Below are 22,471 nucleotides of genomic sequence, written 5' to 3' on the forward strand. Positions count from 1 at the left end.
ACAAGTGAAGGATATAGGCATAAATTAGTCCCCAAACTCTTCCCCATACTGATAAAAGAGAGATGCCCTTAGGAGAAGGTGAGAATTTAATTTCCTCAGCAAATGTTCTCCAGGAAACCTCCAAGAGAAAAACTACAATTTAAGGCTTAGTCTTAAGCATTAAAAATGTGTGGGGATGTGTGTTATTGACTCTGTCTTATCAGTTATTCAGTACTAATCAGCATACTTTGTTTTCTTGTTCAAAATCAATGTGGTGGGACAACTCTTTGCATTATTTTTAATTAGTTTAACAGTATGATTTTAAAAGTCTCAAATAAAGATGCCATAACCCAGAAGTAACAAAACAAAAATGATCAATACATAACTGCAGCTTCAGGAATTATATGGGCTCTTTACCATAGCTGAGGTAGAGGGTCACAGGCTGGGGTTTACCACCCAATGAAGCTAAAAACAGAACTCTCATAGATTTCACAGTATTATGAATAAAACTATAAATAGTTTTACTATTTATAGGATATTTTATAGTTTAACTATAAATAGTTTTCACTAAAAAATAGTGAAAATTATTCCACAATACTATCCAGAATAGTGTGGATCCCACTGCCCTTACTGGCATTGATACTGCTATAATATATTTTTAAATTATTTTATTTGGAGTAGTCTTCCAAATTTGAGTCACAAGAAGTTAATGCACACTGCATTAGAAGAGAATACGTGAAAAAACTGGGGCAAGGTTCAAGAAAAGCAATCACAGAAATTTATTTACATGAAAACTCAGAGCCCAGTTCCCAAATTATCCTAAAATCTCCCCTGGAGTTTCATTTAACACTGAAGTTACTCATACCAGAAAGAAACATCAGTTTCTCACTGTACAGGTCTCCAAAGACCTGAATACCAGAATGTAACTCAGTTTTAGTAGCATTGCTCAGCAGCTTTTCACATATATGCCTAGCTTGAATTAATTTTCATAAGCTGTTCCTGGTTTGAATTCATTTTCATAATGCTGTTCCAAGGGATATGAAAGGATTAGACATGCTTAGAAACATTTCCAAAATGTTAATTTCCTGGGTTTGGCCTCTAATTTTTTATTGTACCACTATAAGGTACGTACCACTATTTGGGGAAAAATTTCAGCAGCATGAAGATTCCTCACCTTCTCCCTTGCTCCTTTTTTTCTATCCCATCATCATGGTTAAGGCATCCTCAAGAACCACATGCCAGGAATATTAACATTTTTAGTCAAAACTGAAAAATTAACCTGGACCTCTCATATCGCAATTAGTTACTTCAGTATCGTAGTTACCACATCAAGACAGGAAGACTTGGTTTCCTTCAGACAAAGTTCAGGTTTTCTGTCAATCCCAAGAGGATGAAAAGTGAGATTTAACCCTTACCAACAAAGACAGGAACATTTAGAAAGTGACCTGCAGATGCACACTGGGGGCTGCTCCCAGTGTGAGGGCAGCATGACTTCAGTCTGGCCTTGATGTACAGACTTATTTTCTCTGGAAGCCAGAATGTAGGTTTGAGAGGAGGAGATGGAGACCATGAACAGGTGGGGATCGAGTGTTAGGGATTGCATTAGCACTTGGAGTGCCAGAGTTCAGGGCCTCAGAAGCCATGAAGCACCATGAAGCTTCCCAGTCTGAGCAGCGTCTCCCAATGGCTCTCAGAGAGAAGGCTGCTGGTGATCTGGTACCCCCCTGCAAGGCAGGAGCTCACCTGTGGTCTGCTCAAGGAGCTCATGGGCCTCTCACTGTACCTAAAACTGAATTTTTACAACACCCCACATCCCAGTGACTGTCTTTTTTAGGAATACGCCTCAACAGAAATGAGAAAGGCTGAGAGAAAGGGATCAAAGAAAACCACAAAATTATACTAGTGGGATTATACTAGAGAGCCAGGCAGTGATCTCTCCCTGCTGAACCACCACCACTGCCAAGATTTTGGCAAATGCTAAAGCAGAATAGATCTGAAGCACAGGGCAGAGCTTCCACTGATGGAAGCTGGAAGTGCAGCAATGGCCAGAAGGGAAGATACAGCCTTTGCTGAAAACAAGCATGTAGTAATCATTGAAATAGGGGTGCATAAAAGTAGTTAGTAAGTTACAGGAAAATTCATCTAAATATGTGATAGATTTTCCAAAGAAAAAGCCCTGTCCAATGTATACATGACATTTCTACTCCTGCTGTACTGTGTTTTTTCAAAACAGTTAATTTGTCTTTGTCCTGAATGCTTACAGATACAGAGAATATTTTGTAACATTTCAGATCACTTCCCATCCAACATAAGCTTTATTTCCTAAAATAAGCACAACCAGAGAAACAGGTGGTTTAGGAAACAAACCTGAGCCAGTGCAATTACAGCAAGACTTGACTTGCCTTCAGAATGTAGCCTTGATGTCTGCAACAGATTCTAATTTAAATCCCAGTGGGAAACTTAATAATTAGAATGCTTATCACTACCACGGTGTTCCTGTGTGTTATTTCATTTGGATTTGGACATGCAGCAGTAGGTATAACTGGGTGAAAGAATGTACATATATTACCACCATGCCTACCTTTTTTTTCACTTTTGCAGATTCTTGCACATCTCTACTCATGTAAATACACTGAAAGCAAAGGGATTATTACTGTGGTTAGGGTTAAGCAGATGCTAACGTGATTTACAAAATTGGAGCCCTAAAAAGCAAATGGTTTCAGATAGGAAGGAGTAAACCCAATCATCTCTGATTTCCATCTCCTCCCTGGTTTCTTTAAATTTTCTTTACTTTCACAGTCTCCTTTTGTATCAGCACCAAGTGCTACGGCCTTTTGCCTTATTTTTATTTTTGATTAAAAGAAGGATTAACTTAATAGTTCATGTAGGGAATCACAGCTGAATGTGTTTAATTTCTGTAACTGCCAAAGCAGCTGCTATGCATGGATAGCAGTGTGTATGTCTGAGCAGTCATGTCTTCATTTAACAAAGAATACACAGCCCTGTACAAGACAGCTATTCACCACCTTGATGAATGACTGCCAAAAGAAGTGAAATACCTTGTGGCCTCTCAGTGTCCAGCACCCATAACATGCCACCTCAGAATTCTGTAGTCAGTGCTGTCACCAGCAATCATGCTGGGCAAGCTGGACATGCCATCCTTCGCCCTGTACAAGCCCTCAGTCCCACCAGCAGCCAGTGACCCCTCATCATCAGTACCACGACATCTCTAGGTGACCCTGCTACCTGAACCTTCACAAAAACCCAGCCCTAATCATTTTTCCATAGTTTAGTGATAGTTTCCCACCTCAACCTAAAAGGTTGTTTTCAAGTGGCACATGCCAGCTTCAGGTCTTGGATTAGTGTTAATAGCCTCTTTCTGAATTCACACCTTATTCTAGCTCATTTGTATTTGCAGTTCATATGTTATGATTTATATTTATATATATATATATATATATATATATATATATAATGTTCATACATTAGATCTACTCCAGACACTCTTTCTAGTAATAAAAATTAGTCTTTACCAGCCACCGAAGTCACTGAACTAAGTGCTGAGGCTACCTGTCAGCATCTGTCCTTCGCTCAGCCCGGCAGCACCTTTGGAATCTGTGGCTCACTGAATTAGATCCATATCCCATGCACTGCCCTGCACTGCTTTACACCAGCACTTCCTTACTTCACTTCATCTGTCAGTACCATGAATTAAAAGATGCATCTCAGCATTTTAATCTCTGCTGATACAGCCTCAACCTTTCAACTAAAATTAGCACATTTTCACCTACCCCCTAAAAGCAGTATAGAAAATTTATAAACTAATATAAATTATTTTCTAACTTAAGAAAACTGTGTTTTATTATGGGAGATGGGAAAAAAGCCTCTCCTTTACTTTCATTAGAGAGACAGCATCCTACAGAACACTGACATACTGCTCTGCCACTTCCAAACAGGAACACCATTTCAACCTGCTCTGTTCTGCTGCTTTTCTTGAAATCAAATAAAAGTATTTCAGTAAGAGAGGGAGCATATGCTGTCACAGTACATCTGAACATAGTGTGTATATTGGCCAGCACTGAAAAGAGCAAGAGCTGAAATGCAGTAGAGGTGTTTCGCTGCAAAACCTCATTTGAAGGTATTTTCCAAGGAACGAGTCTGAAAGCTTTTCCTTGACTTCCTGAAAGATTCTTACAATTGTATCAGCAGGATGCTGATGCAAGTGCCTATGTTTATTAATGGCAGTCAGCCCCAGAAAAGCACAGGATGAACTTTCTTCCTAACAATGCCCCTCCCCAGTATCCTTAGGGTTTGGATGTGTACACTGATATGTACACTACTTTCTCAGTTTGAGGGTAACCTCTCTTGTTCCCACACCAAACTCCAATTCTCTATATATTTAAAGAAGAGGGACAGGCTGAGCCTCTAGCAACAAACACATGACTAAAAATTATTTGGAGGTTTTATGGTTCAAGTGTAATATAAAAACATCCTAGATTTGGACTTACTTTACAGAATAGGCAAGAATCTTACAAATATACACGACCACATGGACATTGGTGAAGTTCTTCTACTATGTTATCTTAGAATCTGCCACTTTGAATGGGTATAAAATTCATTATTTTTTAAAATGCTGAGTATACACTTTCATCCAGTATATAATTTAATTATCATATCTGGTATGAAAATATGTAGGTAGTTGCAGAATAAGCAAAGTGGAATATGAAACCTGAATTAAAGTAAAACTCTCTTGTAGAGTAATACATATCTTTTCTTTTTAATATGATGGGGGGAAAAAAAAGGGGTTGACATGATGGTGTTTTAAAATCAGAAACATCAACACTGCATTATAAATGATTTTATCTCTCTTTGTACTTTGTATTCAAGTAGTCTTGTGATTTCTCATCTCCAGGCATCCTAAGTATGCTTGAGAACCAGAATAAATGCAAACTCAGAAGCCTTCTTGAACCTTAAGATGAAGGAAATTCCATTAAATTCCTCATGACATTCTCTATTGTCATTTCAGCACATTTATGATAAGAATATGGAACTGCCTGCTTTCAATGACTCTTCAACCTGCTATCTACTGGCTTGCCTATCTCTTTAATAGTTCTTTGGATTGCAGAGGATAATACTGACAGTTTCTGAAATGAAATTATCTCAGATTTTAAAAAATATCCTCAGACATTAATTTTAAATATGAAGTAGAACTATCTGTGTTTAGCTTAAAATTGATTAATGGGACTGGATTTAATGTGCTAATTTATCACATTACAGTGATTTTATAAGCTGTGAATCTTCTTTTCAGAACACCTTGTTTCTAGTTCTTCATAAAAACATTCCCTCTTTCATTTATCTGGATGTGAACACGATGTGATGATAAATTACACACCACAAGTTCCCACATACCATCACACTCCTCACCTTCTAATACAGAAAGCTCTCTTAGAATTAAATTATCAGAAAGACATGTTAATGTGTTAATGTAAAAGGCAGGAACTTAGTTTTATGGGATTATACTGAGCAGTATAATGAACCAGAGAATCCCAGGTATTTTGAGTATGCATTTCATACTCAGCAAGATAACCAAAAAATTTTCAAAAAAGGAAGTCTACTGTTTATTATTTAGGGTAAATGTTTTAAAGCACTTACTTGATTTTGGGTCACAAACCCCTAATAAAAACCAATATGGTTTAACATTATTTCAAAGGTAATTATGAACTAAGGGATACAGACAAGCATCCCATCATAAATACCTAACTGTCCCTGTTTTCTACCTGTAAATATTTTCTCTCCAAGTGGAACAGAAGAGGGAAAAAGAGTAGTATGTCAGTTATATCTCAAAAATGTCACCCTACCTCGACATAACTAAATTATCTAAAATAAAAGAATATAACTTGAAAACTCAGAAATATATGATATTAAAAGAGAATAGTAAATTAATGCCTGCAATGAATTCCACATGATCTAGATGTGTGCAAAGGATCAGGATATATTACATGATACTGATACCATATCATATCACACATACTGTGGTCTAAGAAGGCAGCACAGGTATTAGTCCTTTGAACTTATACCTAACACAATTTTGTTTAGACCAAAGTAAAAATAACTCTTGAAGTCACAGAAATATCACAGCTAAAGGTTATGCAAGTAACACGGAAGAATTATAGTTTAAAATTTAAAATAACTCAGTCAACCTGATTAGACTATGCTCTACCATGTCATCAAACCCAGAGCATCTAACATATATTTTTGATTTAAAAATGCTGTCTCTAACCATTTGACGCTGATATTTCATAAGGCTTCTTGGCTGCCAACAATCACATGCATCTGTTATGCTGGCAGCGTGCTCAATCACAAGGTGTGTTGGATCTCTTCATTTTAGGCACCATTGCCAGAGAAATACAAAACCCTTTGAACTGAGTGCAAATGCATTCAGAAAGTACCAGCTAAAGGCTTTTTGGATGGGGCAACAAACTTCGGGCAGAAAATAAAGCACAGAGGAAAGAAAGGAACAGATCTAAAGAATGTAATAGCTCTAACACCAGTCCTACCTTTGCTTGAAGAAGTGAACAAACATTGAAAAGAGTCATTACTAACCAACAATCATGCTAAATGATACTTCCCATGAGACACATATTGGAAATAGCACTCTCTCCTATTTCTTCCACAGAGCTTAAAGACCACTTTCTGATTTCTCTCTCATACATGTGCATATAAAGCTATACATACATATAAATACACATGCATTTCCTAAACATATACATATGTATAGCAAATATAAATATTATATACACACAGTAACAAAGACATGCATGTTATATATACACATACATAATTTTTACTGACAAGCTCTCTGTGGTTCATTACAGCTACTAAGGAGCAAAATCTACTGTGCTGTGAAGTCTTTTTGTTTTTTCCCTGGGGGAGGAGGTAGTCACTCAATGCTTCTGCATAGCAAACACATTTTCCTGCACAGTTACAAGGGAGAAAAGCCACAAGAGAGTGTGGCTAATTCATTAAGACAAGTTCTGTATGTTCTAGAAAACCACTGCAGCTCCAAACTTGCTTCCCTTTAGAAGGAGAATTAGGAAAATGTCTTCACTTGGGCAAGAGTTTTTCCAGCCATCATTTTCCTGCTACCAACCAGTATATTGGTTCAGAAATATTTAAGCATGGAAATCTCACTGGAATTTGTGGGTTTTTTTTCTCTGCAACTATCAAGAGAGATTTAAAATAATTTATCAGCTATAAAATGTGGTGTCAGCATGCCAAATAATTTTCAGATTATTTCCATCTATTCCACTAAACAAACTCAGCTTTGTTACTCCTCAAGGCCTCAGTAAAACAGTCTAAGAGACAATTTTGAAAAAAAAATCCTAAATTTTAATTTCCTTGTAATTTATTCCTCCACACAGTCAGCACACCTCCCCCCCCCCCAAAAAAAAAAAAATACTAAATTCATAGGAAAAATGCTCCGTATTTTCCCAATCACTTATAGATAGTCGGGTTTTGCTTCTCTAGAGAAGTGGTGTCTGTGCCCTTCAGGAGAGCAAAGGAGCAGTGTTGGAACCCCTGCACTCAGCCCAGGAAGCACTTTGCATTACCAGCTGTCGCCAAGGGCTGAGCCCTGTGGGAAGAATCCCGTTCTGCCTGCAGCAACTCTCTCTCAGCTGTTTGGCCAGGGGCTGCATCAAGAAGCATCCTCATGCCAGCAACATTACAGTCTCCAGCGAGAACTGATCCAATTTGGCAAAAATGGGCTTTATCTCTTTGCTGACTGTGACCAGAAGAGATGAGGTCCCTACACAGTCAATGCCTAAAGTGGCACACCACAGTTCATAACTGCAAATACAGCACCAGTGGGATGTTCAGGTACAAGCTTGTCAAGGATTAGGAGCTTTCTTAGCACTCAAAAGTGCTTCATGATACCAGCTACAGAAATTGCTGGAGGAATCTACAATATATAGCACTAGATGTCAAAAAATGACAATAAAATGTGAGAATATTGATCAAACCAGAAGAAAAATAAAAGTCTGCAGTAGAATGGAATACTTTAGCTAAAGTAGTGAAACAGTAATATATATTTCATTTTTAGTACTATTTTTGTAACAGCAATTCTCTGAGGTTTCAATCAATTACTGATATTTTGTAATTTCTACGTGTTTGGGGAATGTGCCACAGAATCTTCACTCAAGAAGCCCAGTGTATGAAAGCCTCAGTTTACTCACCACAGAGCAGTTCTTCATCTATAATTCTGCTGGCTTGTAGATCTCTGCCTTTGTGAACTTCAAATTATATGGTTCTCTTCTTGGTCTGGAGGGAGACAAAACAATTCACCTCTTGTAAATACATTCATGAATTTTGAACACAAAAATACATAGACAGCCTGCAATTATTTTAAGAAACAATACAGCATATCAAAATTAAGTCCAGAACATGACTCCATCACTTTGATGACTGAAGCAATGTTTTCCAGCAATAAGACTGTTTTACAAATATTGTACAGTAATGCCAGTGTCAGTGATGTCAGTGTCTGGCTGTTCAGTAAGACTCTGCAAGTCAGAAAAAATTAACTATGTTTTTCCGCAGTGTGACAGTGAGCAATGAGGACTGACAGTAACTGAGTGACATCCAGTTTCCTCAGACTTTAGACCTTTCACCTGTCATATGCAGGGACACCGAGTTCTTTTTTCTTTTTGTATTTTATCCTCTTAAAAATTGCTTTTCTTCCCTAAATATAAAAGGCTAGTCTTCCACAAAGATTTATTTAAATTTCATTTTCAAGTTCAATTCACTTATCAGATTCCTATAATACTGGAAAATGCTAATTATTAGACAAATCCATAAAATAATATAATTTCTAAACTGAGATTTTTATTTTTTTATTTTAAGCTGCTTTCACTTGTGGGAGATGAGACTATATCTGAATCACAGATTGGCAGTTATATACATAGAATTGGATGTGGAAAAACTGATAGAGTTGTACAAGTCCCAGTTTCAGTTTTAAGAAGGATGATGCCTTTAGCTTGAGATCTTAAAACAGTCAACATTACAGTACAGGTTAAAAGTATCATAACCTGCACTAGTATATTTTCAAGGCTTACATCACAGAAATAGTAAAGAAAGTAGCCTTTTAAGTCCGTCAGGGCATTATATCCCACAATTAATTACTTTTCTTCTTTGTTATTACATGAACAGATCATTGAGAAGTAAAAATCTCTCTTCTTCCCAATTTCCATTTTTTCCTTCCAGTAGATCTTTCCAAAGTTTCCTGTAGTTTTATCAAACGCATGGAGTCACACCCATCCCTAGTGATACTTGTGGAGCTGATATAGTTCTGGTTCTGAGAGAACACCATCATTTCATATTGAAAAAAATCAATCAGGGAACTATTTCTCCCAGAGCTTTTCATATTATTCCTGCTATACCTCAGGCAAATTACATTCTTTGCTAAAGTAACTCATAGAATAATTTTCCCAGAAAGCAACCAATAAAAGCACCCCTCATGCCCTTCCATCTCTCTCTGCTTTCCTGAGAAATAAAGCCACCAGCTGCGCTGGCACATTTGATAGATGATTTAAGTGAATTTTTCTGGACATATTCCCTCTCTCTTAAGCATATAAGTTGCAAAACTGTTATTCTGTAGATCCTATATATCATTGAAATAGGTTCAACCTTTCAGTAATCCTGGAAAAACAGCAACTGACTTCAATCCTGAATGAAAGCAAACCAGCCCAGCTGGAAACCTGGAAATGTATGACAAAGTCACACTGAATGCTCAAAATGAGAAAAGAATTTTCACCAAATTTTCAGCAGTATTTTCTCTAAATGAATAATAAGAATTGCATTATTGCTACACAACAAATACAGAAGCAACAAATCCTCTTCAAGATTTAGGAGATTACATACATTTCTCTTACTCAGTTTACTAATGGTAGTATGTATTTTTAAAATATTCTACATTCACATTAAATTATAAACCTAGCAATTATTTAAAATTAAGGCATAGATACATTTCCTTAGCAGCATGTGAAATTATATAACTGATCTATTTCTAATCCTAAGTAGTGATAAAGGTTTGTAATGACAAGTAGTATTTTATCACTGGTTATGATTAATGTACATTTTTGTTCTAAAGCAAGGATATATTTAAACTTTTCCTACTCCTTAGCGCAAAATTGCAACGATCTTAATTTAACTTAGAAGTAAAACAAGAGCTAATTCAACTACAGGAAAAGCTAGTTTAGTTATGTAAGCCTTGGGATGAAACTTCACCTCAAATGAAACACTTGACATGAAAATCAGCCCCTTATACTTGCCTTTTTACTGGGCCTAGAAGCAATACAGTTGCAGCTCATCCACTCAATCACTTCTGATTTCCAGAGCTTTTTTTCCAGAGGGATGTTTAAATGAGATACCTAAATGTATTTTATGCCAAACAGTCCAACAGAACTGACTTTGGGTCTTATACCTAAGAATAATCTCAAAAATCATTTCATCTGTCATGTGAAGAACCCAGAACAAAATGAGCTGTCACAAAGCATTGTGTCACATCACCATACACATGCACACACACATTTTCACAAGATATATTGCAGCTCTTCACTTTCCCTCCTACAGGGACACAGTCTAAGGTGGCAGCTTTCCCTGGGGAATATGCTATCATTAGATTTCCCATGTGGGCCTTTTCCATGAGAGAGATTTTTCCTGTATCACAGATTAAATCATGCTAATTTCAAACTGGAGGCAGTCACATCAAACTGATTTTTAGAAGCTGAAGAGAGGAAAGAGATGTTTGGTGCATGGTGTGAGAGGAGGCAGCAATGCAATACACATTCTCAAAATCGTCCTTGCTGTATTCTGTATTTCAGAAGCCCTTGAGATTTGCATTGCTCTATTTACCTCATTGAACATTTCAGCTCTAGTAATTCCCACTCTCACATGCACTGTCACATCACTGGTAGCACTGGATTTCTGTGTTGTAAGCAGGATTGTGGCTCCTTTTTGAAGTTACCCAGTAATTTCTTCAAACAGAACCGAGATCTGTTCCAGAAAAAAAGCATAAATATTACAAATAATAATAAAATATCTCTGACAATAGGAAGAATCATCTTAAGAGTCCCACTTCACTTATGGAAAAATGAAAAGGTCATCAGATGTCAGAAGACTGTGTCTGAACAAAGTGTCCTTCTGTCCAAGGAGCTGAGTTCCCAGATGTAACAGCACTTACTGCTCAAATGCTGAAGACATGAGTTCTCTAATGAGTAAGTCACCACATTATAATAGAAGTTACACCAGAAGAAGCTTTGCTTTTTCAAGAAGTCTCCTCAGTTTAGTCCAGCTGGCAGAGATGCTGCCATTTATTTTAAACTCAACCAAAACAGCAATTTTACATTTCCAATACATTTTAATTTTCCAATATGTTTCAAAATTCTGAATACAAACCTCATTATTGCCTGATAGAATCAATTAAAATAAAGCACAGGTTTGTAACAGCTGATTACTAGACATTAGGATTCCTGGCACCTTGGAAAAAAACACTAATTCTTACTATGCAATAGCAACTCTAAGTGACACACCATTGATCACTAGTCTGTAGAATTGAACTAACAAGACGCCGAAAAGCTTAAAAATTGATTTTTGTAAAAATAGGAGGCAACTGTGTTTTAGTTTAGTTACAGTTTACTCCATATGGTCCAAATTGTTACAGTTGACAAAACACATCTGTTCCGCAGAATTCCTCAACAAGAATTCTTCTTCTTCCATATTCTTTTGAATATTTTTTATTATTCCTCAGAAAATTCAATTTTAATTAAGGCAGAAGCATTTAGAGTTTCTAGTTCAGGTATTATGCGCTGCTTTCAAAAACCTTACTTGCATATGCTAAGTGGAGTGCTAATAATAGACCAGTACAATGCAAAGTTTGTTTCAAACTCCAAACTTTCTGAGAAATTACCTTCTGGCAGTCTTGAGGAGAGCGATTAATGTCAATTCAGTATCGCTTTTGATTTCCTTAGAACAGATTTAGCAGTAGAACTCAATGAAGCGAGGTGCAAGGGAAGATATCCTCAACGTAAGCCTTCCAGACTTTTATGTTTAGATCAAAGGGTATTGATTTACAGTTCTGAGGATGAAAACAGTGGTGAAAAAACCCAAGCAGCTTTAAGTAAAGTGCTGAGATCAGTGACAGATCTGATTTTAGCTGTAAGTTCCATCAAATAAAAACCAGGCCAATGGCTTGTCAGAAACATGCTTTCCTTTCCCCACCCTACTTGTAACACTTGTAACTATGCAAATGCAAAAAAAGTAAAAGAAAGCTATGAAGAGGAAAAAAACAAAAACAAAAACCAAACCGCTTATATGTCCCAGCTCAATCACAGAATGAATCCAAGTGAGAAGCTGGAGGACCACATGAAAAACAGCAGTAAAAATGAGTGCAGGAGAAGAAAGGTGTCCATTGTACAATATAGTGGGCTCTTACTCAAATCTAAACACAAACCCTTTGCTGCCTCAGCAAGGAGAGGAACAGACACCCTTCCTTTTAAAGATGCAGTCCACAGCCAGGGGTCATCCAATACTAAAAGTTCTGCAGATCACATCTATGCTTGCTTTTGTTTCAGGATGAGTAGTTATTTTTAAATCTTTTAGCCATTTTTAATGTTAGCATTCGTAAGGGCCATTTTAACATAAGAGAGAGGAAAAGCTTTTTAAAGTGGATCTTTTTGAATGGTAACTATCACTTTTAATATTTGTATGGGTACAAAGTCCTCCTTTTTGTTAGTCAGCTGATTTTCCAATTTTCCTTTTTAAACTTCATTAAGGCAGCAACAAAATTCATAATCCTAAATAAATTAATACTAAACAAGAAGAAAACATAGGATACCACAAGTTTTACAAAGAGCTTCCATATGCTCAACCAGAATTCCAAAAGGAATGAAATAAGCTTGAACTCTAAGATTCCTGATGGAAAATACCAGGAGGAAATTAAGCACATCTTTCATGAGGTTAGTTCACTTTTCTCTCTGAGAAAAAGCAGAGGAAAGAGCTCAGAAGCTACCAGTTCCTCGTAGTAACACGATTCATGACATACCAGTTCCCTTGCTGTGTCTCAGTGTTTTCAGCAGCATCAGTCCTAGTATTCCTCCTAAAAAAAAGAAGCAACAAACAGTGCAGCATCTGTAAAGTTTGCCCTGGAAAGTGGCAGAAGAAGGTGGAAAGTGTAATGCAGAACAGCACAGGGGAGAAGGTGACTGTTGAACAGCCCTGCAATACAGCTTTGTTTTCAGAAATGGCACTACGACAATAAATACAAATTCATTTAATTCACTGCACTCAGTGCAATCCCTAAACCCAGGTGTCAAATTCTGCTCCACAGAAGAAAGAAGAACTTCAGCAGAACAGTGTATTTCTTCACAAAGCTAATACCAAATGGATGTGGGGAGTACATATGCCTTAACTCTGGAATTCTTGGATGACAGTATTTCAGCTGGATGATCATACAGTAGAATAGTTTTTCCTATTCCTCCTAAAGACAACAAGAAAAGCATTTCTTTCTTGTCATCACTGTGTCTGAAAAACAGCAGGTCTTTAATCAGGAAGTGGGTATGCTGATGTTATATGAACCGCAAGGCAATAAAAAAGATTAGTTTTCATTCACAGGAATGTTGTTTTTAGAAGTCATTGAAAGATAGTAAGAGTAATGACTAAGAGTAACAAATGGATTAATGTCTTTGTTCCTAATCAATTCATACAAACACACTTTCATTCCTTGAACTCTGTTTGTCAGTCAGCCTTTATGGAGAACCAGTTCATTGATAATTATAAATTTAACCTGACCAAGCACAGCTGGTAACACGGACATCACCAGTTTTTGTATCTTTTTACAAAAGGTTCTTTTTTTCTCAGTGGCATGGCTTCTTCAGCTTGAAAGAAAGAAGCAGCAGCCACGGAGATACTCTCTTGAGCAAACCTCTTATCAAGTACTTTATTGAACCTAATAGAAATAATAATGCATAATTTCTCAGACTACAATGGCCCACACAGTTTAAACCTCAGAGTACATGAAGGCATCTCGATAGCTATCTAAGGGTGAGATGCACTATTGTCATAGAGAGATCAAAAACTGCTCTACAGAGATAACATGGGCAGAGGGAGGATATCTGAATTCCTCCTTAAAACCCAGAGCAGCAGAGCTGCTTTAGTCTCTTAGATCAATGCCAGAGTTGCTGCATCACATCGCAGGGCCCGTATGGTGTCCCCAGACAGCTCTGCTGGCACTACGTTATTTTCCTTCATATAAAAGCAGTCTTCATCAAGCCATAGTGTCTCTTGCCCCCCATACATCCAGGGAGCATAAAGACTTGTGACCAACCTTCCATCTCAAGGCAAAATCACCCTGTGCACCTATCCTGGTGTTGTGGTGAGCCGTGACCAGCCAAATCAAGAGGACCAAAAGGTCCATTGGTTTGATGCTTCCACAGCCCAAAAGCCTTGAGCATTCAAAAGGCTGCGAAAAATCTATTTTCCCCTGCCTTACCATTGGCCACAGCCCTCCCCTCCCCTTATTTCTCATATGAGATTGTCTTTCCAGAGAGTTCTATGTATTTCGATAGTTAATTGGCCTCCTCCCCGCCTACCCCTTCTCCCCGCCTTGGTAAGACCCCCTGGCCGATGTTCCATTGGTTACTGTGTGTTTCCCACGCCCATATTGTGGCGGTGCAAGACCCCCTGCAAGCCACGTTTCTTCAGCTTTCTCCGTGGATTTTTCCTCTCCAGTAAAGCCTCTCCCCCCACAAAGAAGTCCCTCCGCTTCTCTCCTGCCTCCTTCACACGCCCTCACCATCGGGGGCAAGGCGGACCCGAGCGGCCGCGCTCGGAGCAGGCAGAGGATTGCCCGGTGCCCGGGACACCGTGCTGGCCGGACAGCACTGCGGCATCCCGGGATAGGAGATAAACAAATATGGAGAGCAGTCTAAAGGAAAAAAGCTATCATAGAAAATATGTTAAATGCACCGTAAGATCCAAGCGTTTAAAGTTATGTGGTTCTCTATCCTATTTGAAACATTTTAGGAAATGAAAAAGAAAACATGATAGGTCATGGATAGGGCTCAAAAGCCTTCAATTCAGTCCCTCTCCTGTCACTGAATTTCCCTCAGCTTCTTGTTTGATTCAGAATGAATGCATCAGCTTAAACTGGGACTGTTTACACATACGCTAGCAAAGGCATATAAAGTAAGAGCAATGTACAGACAAAAGGGATATCAATGAACAAATCAATTTTCTCTCAAAATACTGCAGTGTCAGCAATGTCCAACAATATTTAATGCTTTGCTTTGTAAAAATGAATTACTACACTGTGTATTGCTAATATGTTTCACGTAATTACTTGAAGTTATCTGAACATCACTCTGCACAATAGACTTCAGAGTAAAGTAGAGCCCAGTCTGATTCATGTGCAGACATGGGGAATAGAACTAATCCCTTTTGGCAGGCAGTAGGGAGTGGACGGAAAAAGGAAAAAGTGGAATCAATAAAAACAGGACCTTTTCTGTTACAATCATAGTATCTTAGGTAAATTTTAAGCATTTTTTTTCAGGTATATGTTATTTTTCCTTATGTGGAAGATAATGGCCCTGGGTTACGAAAAAAAAAATTGTGTTAATCAAATAGATTGTTTTTCTAAGCACTTGTGTATTGGAAGTGATATAAAAAAGAGCAAAAAATACATAGAAAAGGGTCTTGTTTTGTCTTTATCCATTAATTCTAATAAATTTCACAGTAATTTTCGTAAATACAGTTACACTGACCAATTTTTTCATGGCACATTTTCCCTCTAGAAAAATCAGAAATAGAAATCTGAGGTGTTTCAGTAAATTCCCATGATTGTCCACAGCAGGAAGTGAGAAATGGGATTGATCAATGTTTTTAATCAGACCCTGTCATAGTGTATTGTTGCACTTGTTACAACAAATGTTAGGTAACTATGCTACTAAATGAGGCTTTGTCGCAATTTTATCATGTCAGCATTATAGATTAAAGATTATTCTTTTTGATAACATCACAGACACATAAAATGATACTTGTGATACCAAGCACAATCTATTTCACCTCAGAAAACAACTACTGTCCAAAAAGGGACAACTGAAGAGAAACTTGCTTTGACGACTGAGGGATGAGTGAAGCTCAGAGAGGTGTGCAGCTGCTGAAAGTTAATATACTTTATATATTGCAGTTGTATTTCAGGAATAACCTAATTCTTAAATGCACTTATTTATTTCACATACTTAGGTCAATAAGTAGGAAGTTTAAGCTCAGCATGATTAACAAGAAAAATGAACTGATAAAGTACAATCACAATCCACATTCTCTTACAAACAATAAATATAAAGCTGTTTTCTAATTTATACAAAGAAACACCAAAGATCGGAAGATTCTGCAGAAAATACTTTTTTGAAGACATACAGAATACTAATCATTCCATGGCAGGATGATAATAATAGCACCCATAAAATATTTAAATACACTCGTATCTATTGTAGAATTACACCCATGAATAGGATTGGCATTAAAGTGACAAAGGAAAAGGTAAAACAAAATAATACACACCAAGAATTTGAAATACTGTATTTTCCTAAAACTGCCACACTACGCAGATCACAATAAATAATTTGTTGTTTAAGCTACAAATCTAATGCCTAAATTACCTATAAACCATTAGCCTGAATAATCTCAGGGGAATGTAATTACATATACAAAGTCTTTCATCTCAATTATACTGCATATAAAAACAGTAAGTAGTGAATAACTTTCCATAAACAAAAATCTGCTACCATTAAACAGATCAAGATTTTTTATCACTACACATGGGGCAAAGAAATAATTACAAAATGAAGATTCTTCTCGTCTGGATTCAGCAGCACTCAGACTTTGAATGTTTAACTCAATGGGTCTTCACGGGAACCCCAGTGATGGAATCAGAAATGGATCTGAATGTCTCCATAAATCATAAACTGGTCTAGATGTCACTGAAGCAAATTGAAGTAGTTAAGAAACCAACATGTACTTGAGAAGAGGAACCAGCTGTCATCTGGCTTCAGGGCTACACAGGCACACAGCCACTTTCTCCTCACACAGCCCTTGTCCTTACTGACAAGCCCATTCCTGATATTAACCACGTTACATCCCACGAGAGCTGTAAAGGAATATTGAGCCACCTTCCTTGCACAGATAATGAAAGTAACTTTTTTCCAGAAAAATCTCATACGTGCTGCAAAGTGAGAGTAAATAAAAATCAGAAGATCATTCCCTTATTAACAGCAAATCAATCTAGTTTTCTAAATAAATATTTTAGTATAAGCAATGCCTAACTCCCTTACAGATAGAAACACTGAGGTCCTCTACATGAATGTATATTTTCTAGGAGGCTCAGTAAAACTTTGAAACAAGGAGTTAGCATTGCCTTTAAAAAAATATTTAACATGATATACTCTTCCTATTTTTACAGTAAAAAAGCCAAGAATCTTCACCTGCAGATGCTGTAATGCTTTTATTTGTATTAACATGCCCCTGGTGAAGCATAAAAATTTTTAGCCAATAATAAAGAAGGCTTATGTTAATGTTAACGTATGAATGATGTTAATTAAACGGAGTACAAATGTGCTGCAAGACCTAGTTGCAAGAAAGGATAAGAGTAATCGACATAGTTTCTCTCCATTTCTACTTTTCCTTTGGAAAATAACCTCCCCATTTGCTAACCTGCTCTTCTATTTTATGGTTATGACACTTTCATCCAGCAGCTTTGTTGTGCCTGAAACAAAATTCAATAGAAGACAAAAGGCAGTTATGATATACAAGTCTGCAATATGGATTTCCCTTAACTATAGCTACAGAAAGACAAGAGGTTGACATACAAAGGAAAGATTATGAAATACATTAAAATTTTTTTTTCTCTCCTAATCCCAAAATTATTTTCAGCCTTTTTATTACCTAGCATGCAAGTCTGACTTGATGGAAACTAATGATTCGTGATAAAGCAATGAAGCCCATTTTCAGACTTTGGAAAACTTTAGTGCCAGGTTCTGTTCCCTGAACTCTTTTAAAATCTTCCCTAGTTATATTCTCCCAGTAAAGCTGCACAGTTAGGCTACAATTTCACAAGGTACTGAACTATGTGTTAAATGCATTTTTCGATCACTGCTTTATACCATACTCAATCACTCTGACTTCAGAGTGACTCACACTGGAATTTTACCACTTTTACTCACAATTAACTTTCTGAAAGCCTGACTGCATCTTAAGTTTTCCCTTATTCCTCCAGCATCATCTCAGGCTCTCCCTATTTGGTCTCCACACATCAAAGGGATTCTGAATGATAACTGAAGCTTTTGCTCACCAGATACCCAGTACTAAATTCTGCTTCAAAGACAGCCAAAAATACTGCATGCTCAGTAACAATAAAATAATAAAACATCTTTGTTTTCTTATCTGTTGTCTTATGTGAGCACATAAACTATGAATGCTTTTTAAATTTCCAGAAGCATTTAAATACACTTGATTGCTGTTTCCCCAAAGTGTTTTCCTATTTCAGGAAATGTGTCAGACCTTTGGAAGAAAATTCAGTGAAACCCTAGAACTGGACAAAAATAAATTCAATTCTATTCATACATACATTACCTTTTAGTAGTTCAACAGCATATTCTACATCTTATACTTATTAAATTATCATCAACTACCTTACTTTCCTTTTTACCTGCATTTTAATGTAGGATTTTTTTTCTCCCCATAACTACAGTTCCAGGCTCCAGCCTGCATTTTTTCAGGTAATGTTTTCTCTTTCACACGCTTTGAAAAAAAAACCAAACCAAAACAAAACCAAAAACCACAAACCCTATTTCTAATGTCTGTGCATTACAACCTCTAGGCAAGAGTATTCTCAAGTTGACATATAAAATTTCTTTGAGTTTTTTTTCAAGAGCTTTGAATGGTTTTTCTGTTACTGTAGCATTAAATCAGCTTTGTGGGAAAAAAAAAAGTTATTAGCTCAAACAAATAATATCTCTGTATGATCATTTGCTTCTAGCAATCATTTGTATTCGATTCATTACATGTAAGATTGAATTTTGGTACTATACAGAAAGATGTAATGATCAAGAAAAATTGGGGGGAAAAATCAATCTAAAAATTAAATAAAAGGTTTCAGTAGACAAAAAAGTAACTGTGAAGAAAAGCAGTAAAAAAAGGGGATGCTTAGCACTTCACCTTTAAGAAAAAATGGCATCAGTGACAAAACCCCCACACTGTACTCTAGAAAAGTCATATTACCATTGCTGTGTAGAACAGAGAGAAGCCCACAAAGAGCACTCAAACTCTAAGAGAACACTCTTTCTCTACAAGGTATCATTTACTTACCTGGCCCAAGAGAAGATGCAGGTCTGAATTCTGCACTTATTTCAGAAAGGCAGAATTCATATTTCATTATACTTTCCTATTAACTTGGTTTCTATACCTTATCACATATTAATCACTGCAAGATTAAAGTCAAGTTATCACTACAGTATCAGCTATAAGTAACTAAACAATGAGAAGCCTATCATATGTAATACAGGAGAAACCCTTTTTAATTTACTATTGTCTCCTTGTAGAATGCTTGTATTTTCAGAATTTATTTTAATGAGAAGTTCTTTGAAATAAAAGTTTAAAAAGCAATTTTTATTAATTAATATTGTATATTAAAATGAAGTTCTAGGAAATTGAGGACAGAAGCTATAAAAGGTTCAGACTTCAATGAAAAACTCATCCCTACATAATTCTGATTTCCTAAATACAGCTCTATTTGAATTCATTCCATAACTAATTTGCAGGTCAGTCTACCTGTTTCCTGTCACTTTAAAGGCCCACAACTTCACAGCATACAGGAATGAGCCTTTGTTATCTGGTGAACTAATTAGCTATAATTAGTACATTTCCACACTCTACGCTCCCGGAATTTAAAAAACAATCCTTGTAGTCCTTTTGTGTAACACAGTATTTTCCAAAGAGCAGAGAAGAGGCACAAGAAGATAATTTCAGTTTTGAAGATACTTCTGCAATTTTTGTGACATTTAGTTAAGAGCTGTTTATACATGTGTACATATATATGGAATATAATATAAATAACACTAAAGCAACATGGTTGGTGGGTTTTTTCCTTGAGGGCTCATTCTAGTCACTTTCATTTCTTAAGATGCTACTATTTTTCAGTATTTAGCAGAGGTGGTGACTATATATTCTGAAAGGTAGATAACTGCCCCAGGTACTGGTGTTTCTGTCTCAGTTTTCCCTGAATATGCTTTCCATTGCTGGCACTTCTAGTAGAACTCTGCACCCACAACATTCCTGCTTGCCACTGTCCTGAGCCATTATAAAGATGGTGTTCTAAATTTGAGTATCAGCACCTGCATCCCCACATAAAGGAGAAACCTGGCTATCACTCTCATGAGCACATCAAAGCTGATCTCTTGCTCCCCCGCTACATCAGCACAGAACAGTAGGAAAGCCCTGAGAGAAACTTGGCAGTGGATACTGTCCCACTTGTCTAAGGTTCAGCTGGCAGAAAGAGCCACAGGCAGTGTAGGGAGCTCAGTGAATTTGTGATGACCATTTCACTTCGGTGCAGATATTTGAAAATTGCAGTAGCCGAAGATTTCTGATGTTTATTTCCATTAACTGTATATGTGAAAAAACTCTCTGTGATGCTAAGCAAAGCCTCCCTCACCTTCTGAAGGCATCTGGAAGACAAAAGTTCCTACAACCTATTGGTTGTACAATTGGTTGTAATTTTGTCCCCACCATGACACTGAATTTTAAGTTTCCTTAATCTATGTGTGTCTTTGGCCTACAAGCTTCAAGCACAAAAAAGTACAAGGGTTTTAACTGTCACACTGTTAAGTGTATCCTATATATAAAAGCCATTTGCGTCCCATGCTTGGGAAAATAAGGAAGCCTAATACTTTTTCAGATCAGATGCCACTGATCAGGCAAATAGTAAAAGAAATTACACATAAAATCTTACATGCCTGGGAAAAAACCAAGAGGATTGGACACTTAAAGGAATCTAGAAATACTAAAATAGATATGTCTCTATCTAGACACTGTATTACAACTTGTATCTAGGGATCTACTTATCACTGAAATAAAGCAACAATACTTCCCAAAACACTGATATAAGAACAAAATCAGTAAAGAGAAATATCCAGTAATTACTACAGAATAATGCCATGGAAAAATCAACAAGGTAGTAATAGGTCCAGGAATATTTATGCATCTATGTGACCAGGTAAATGCCTACCAATACCTTTCAAAATATACATAACTAAAAGTTAGACTTCTGTGAGCAATTTCTTTCTCTGGGGAATGATGACACTGATGAGGAAAAAAAAGCACGCAAATTTTCTATCAAATTATGGAAGAAAAAGAAAATTTAGAAAATAAAATATTTCAGGCTAAAAAATATTTTATTCAAAGTAAGTGCGTTTGTTCAAAATGTGACTTTTATTAATATTTTCCATTGTCACTCAACCTTCATTTTAGCTAAAGCTTTTCATACAATTTAAAAAAATCATACTAATGCATAAAAATGTTACAACTCAAAATTTTATCTGCTCCTACTGAAAACTCAGTAGGTGTGAGTGAAAAAATGATTTTTTTAATTTTTCATTGTCATGTGGGATAACTCAAATACTCCCCCACCAAAACTGCATTCAGTTGACCGGCTTTACTGACTTCAAGGACCTTTGGCAAGAGTCTGGGTTGCTCCTGTGCACTGTGTGTCTTGCAGAGTGATACATATGTCCATAAATTTTGAAGTATTGCATAAACATCTATAAATTAAACCTCAGCATGACACTGTATCAGAAATTCAGTGTTTCCTCATTTGTAAACTGAGGTATTGTGTAGGCCTATTCCCTTGATGTCATTGAGATTTCTGTTGCACAAAGAATCACAACTCTAGTCATGTCTCCTCAGCTATGAAAATGAATGGAATTGATCTTGTAATTAGTTCTAAAATGACAAAGGACATGTAAGAAAACTTGGGTGTGGAAAATTGTGCTTAGGCTTCAGCAGTGCAAGTAAATTTAAATGCCTGATGTGCCCAGAGACAGCAGCTGAGCTGCAGGGTAGACACTGGCATGGTAAGGTCGTGCTGGTTTAGGTACAATTCAGTGAATACACGTGAACTTTAGCGTCCCCCTGTCATCTCACTCCTTCTGCATCCCTGGAGTATTGCTTTGTCCCAGTATTTGGGGAAGCTGACCTTAAAAGAAAGTGTGAGTTGAGGCTGTCACGTGGATTAGCCATAGGGGCAGAAATCCTTTTCTGACACATCTGAAAAAAAGCTCTTGCTGCTCCTGCACAACATTTTCTAATGAATGCAGGGCACAGCTCTCCTAGCAGATCACCAGTCTATCTTCACACTAACTTTGACCTCTTTATCAAATCCCCTCTTGTA

The 22,471-nt window shown here is 36.9% G+C and overlaps 1 long non-coding RNA gene across 2 annotated transcripts in view; it reads right to left on the reverse strand.

Annotated features, from left to right (window-relative positions):
• The window catches only part of LOC116448030, a 100,662-nt gene that overhangs the window by 66,705 nt on the left and 11,486 nt on the right, over positions 1-22,471 (reverse strand). The window contains exons 2-5 of one of the 2 annotated variants that reach the window (XR_004241788.1): positions 13,076-13,129; positions 11,942-12,109; positions 10,888-11,028; positions 8,214-8,298 (exon numbers count right to left, since the gene is read on the reverse strand). This is a non-coding gene — a long non-coding RNA (uncharacterized LOC116448030). The remainder of the gene's footprint in view (positions 1-8,213; positions 8,299-10,887; positions 11,029-11,941; positions 12,110-13,075; positions 13,130-22,471) is intronic. The other variant, XR_004241789.1, reaches the window with a different exon arrangement.

Source organism: Corvus moneduloides, chromosome 9 (assembly GCF_009650955.1).
Source record: "Corvus moneduloides isolate bCorMon1 chromosome 9, bCorMon1.pri, whole genome shotgun sequence".
NCBI lineage: Eukaryota > Metazoa > Chordata > Aves > Passeriformes > Corvidae > Corvus > Corvus moneduloides.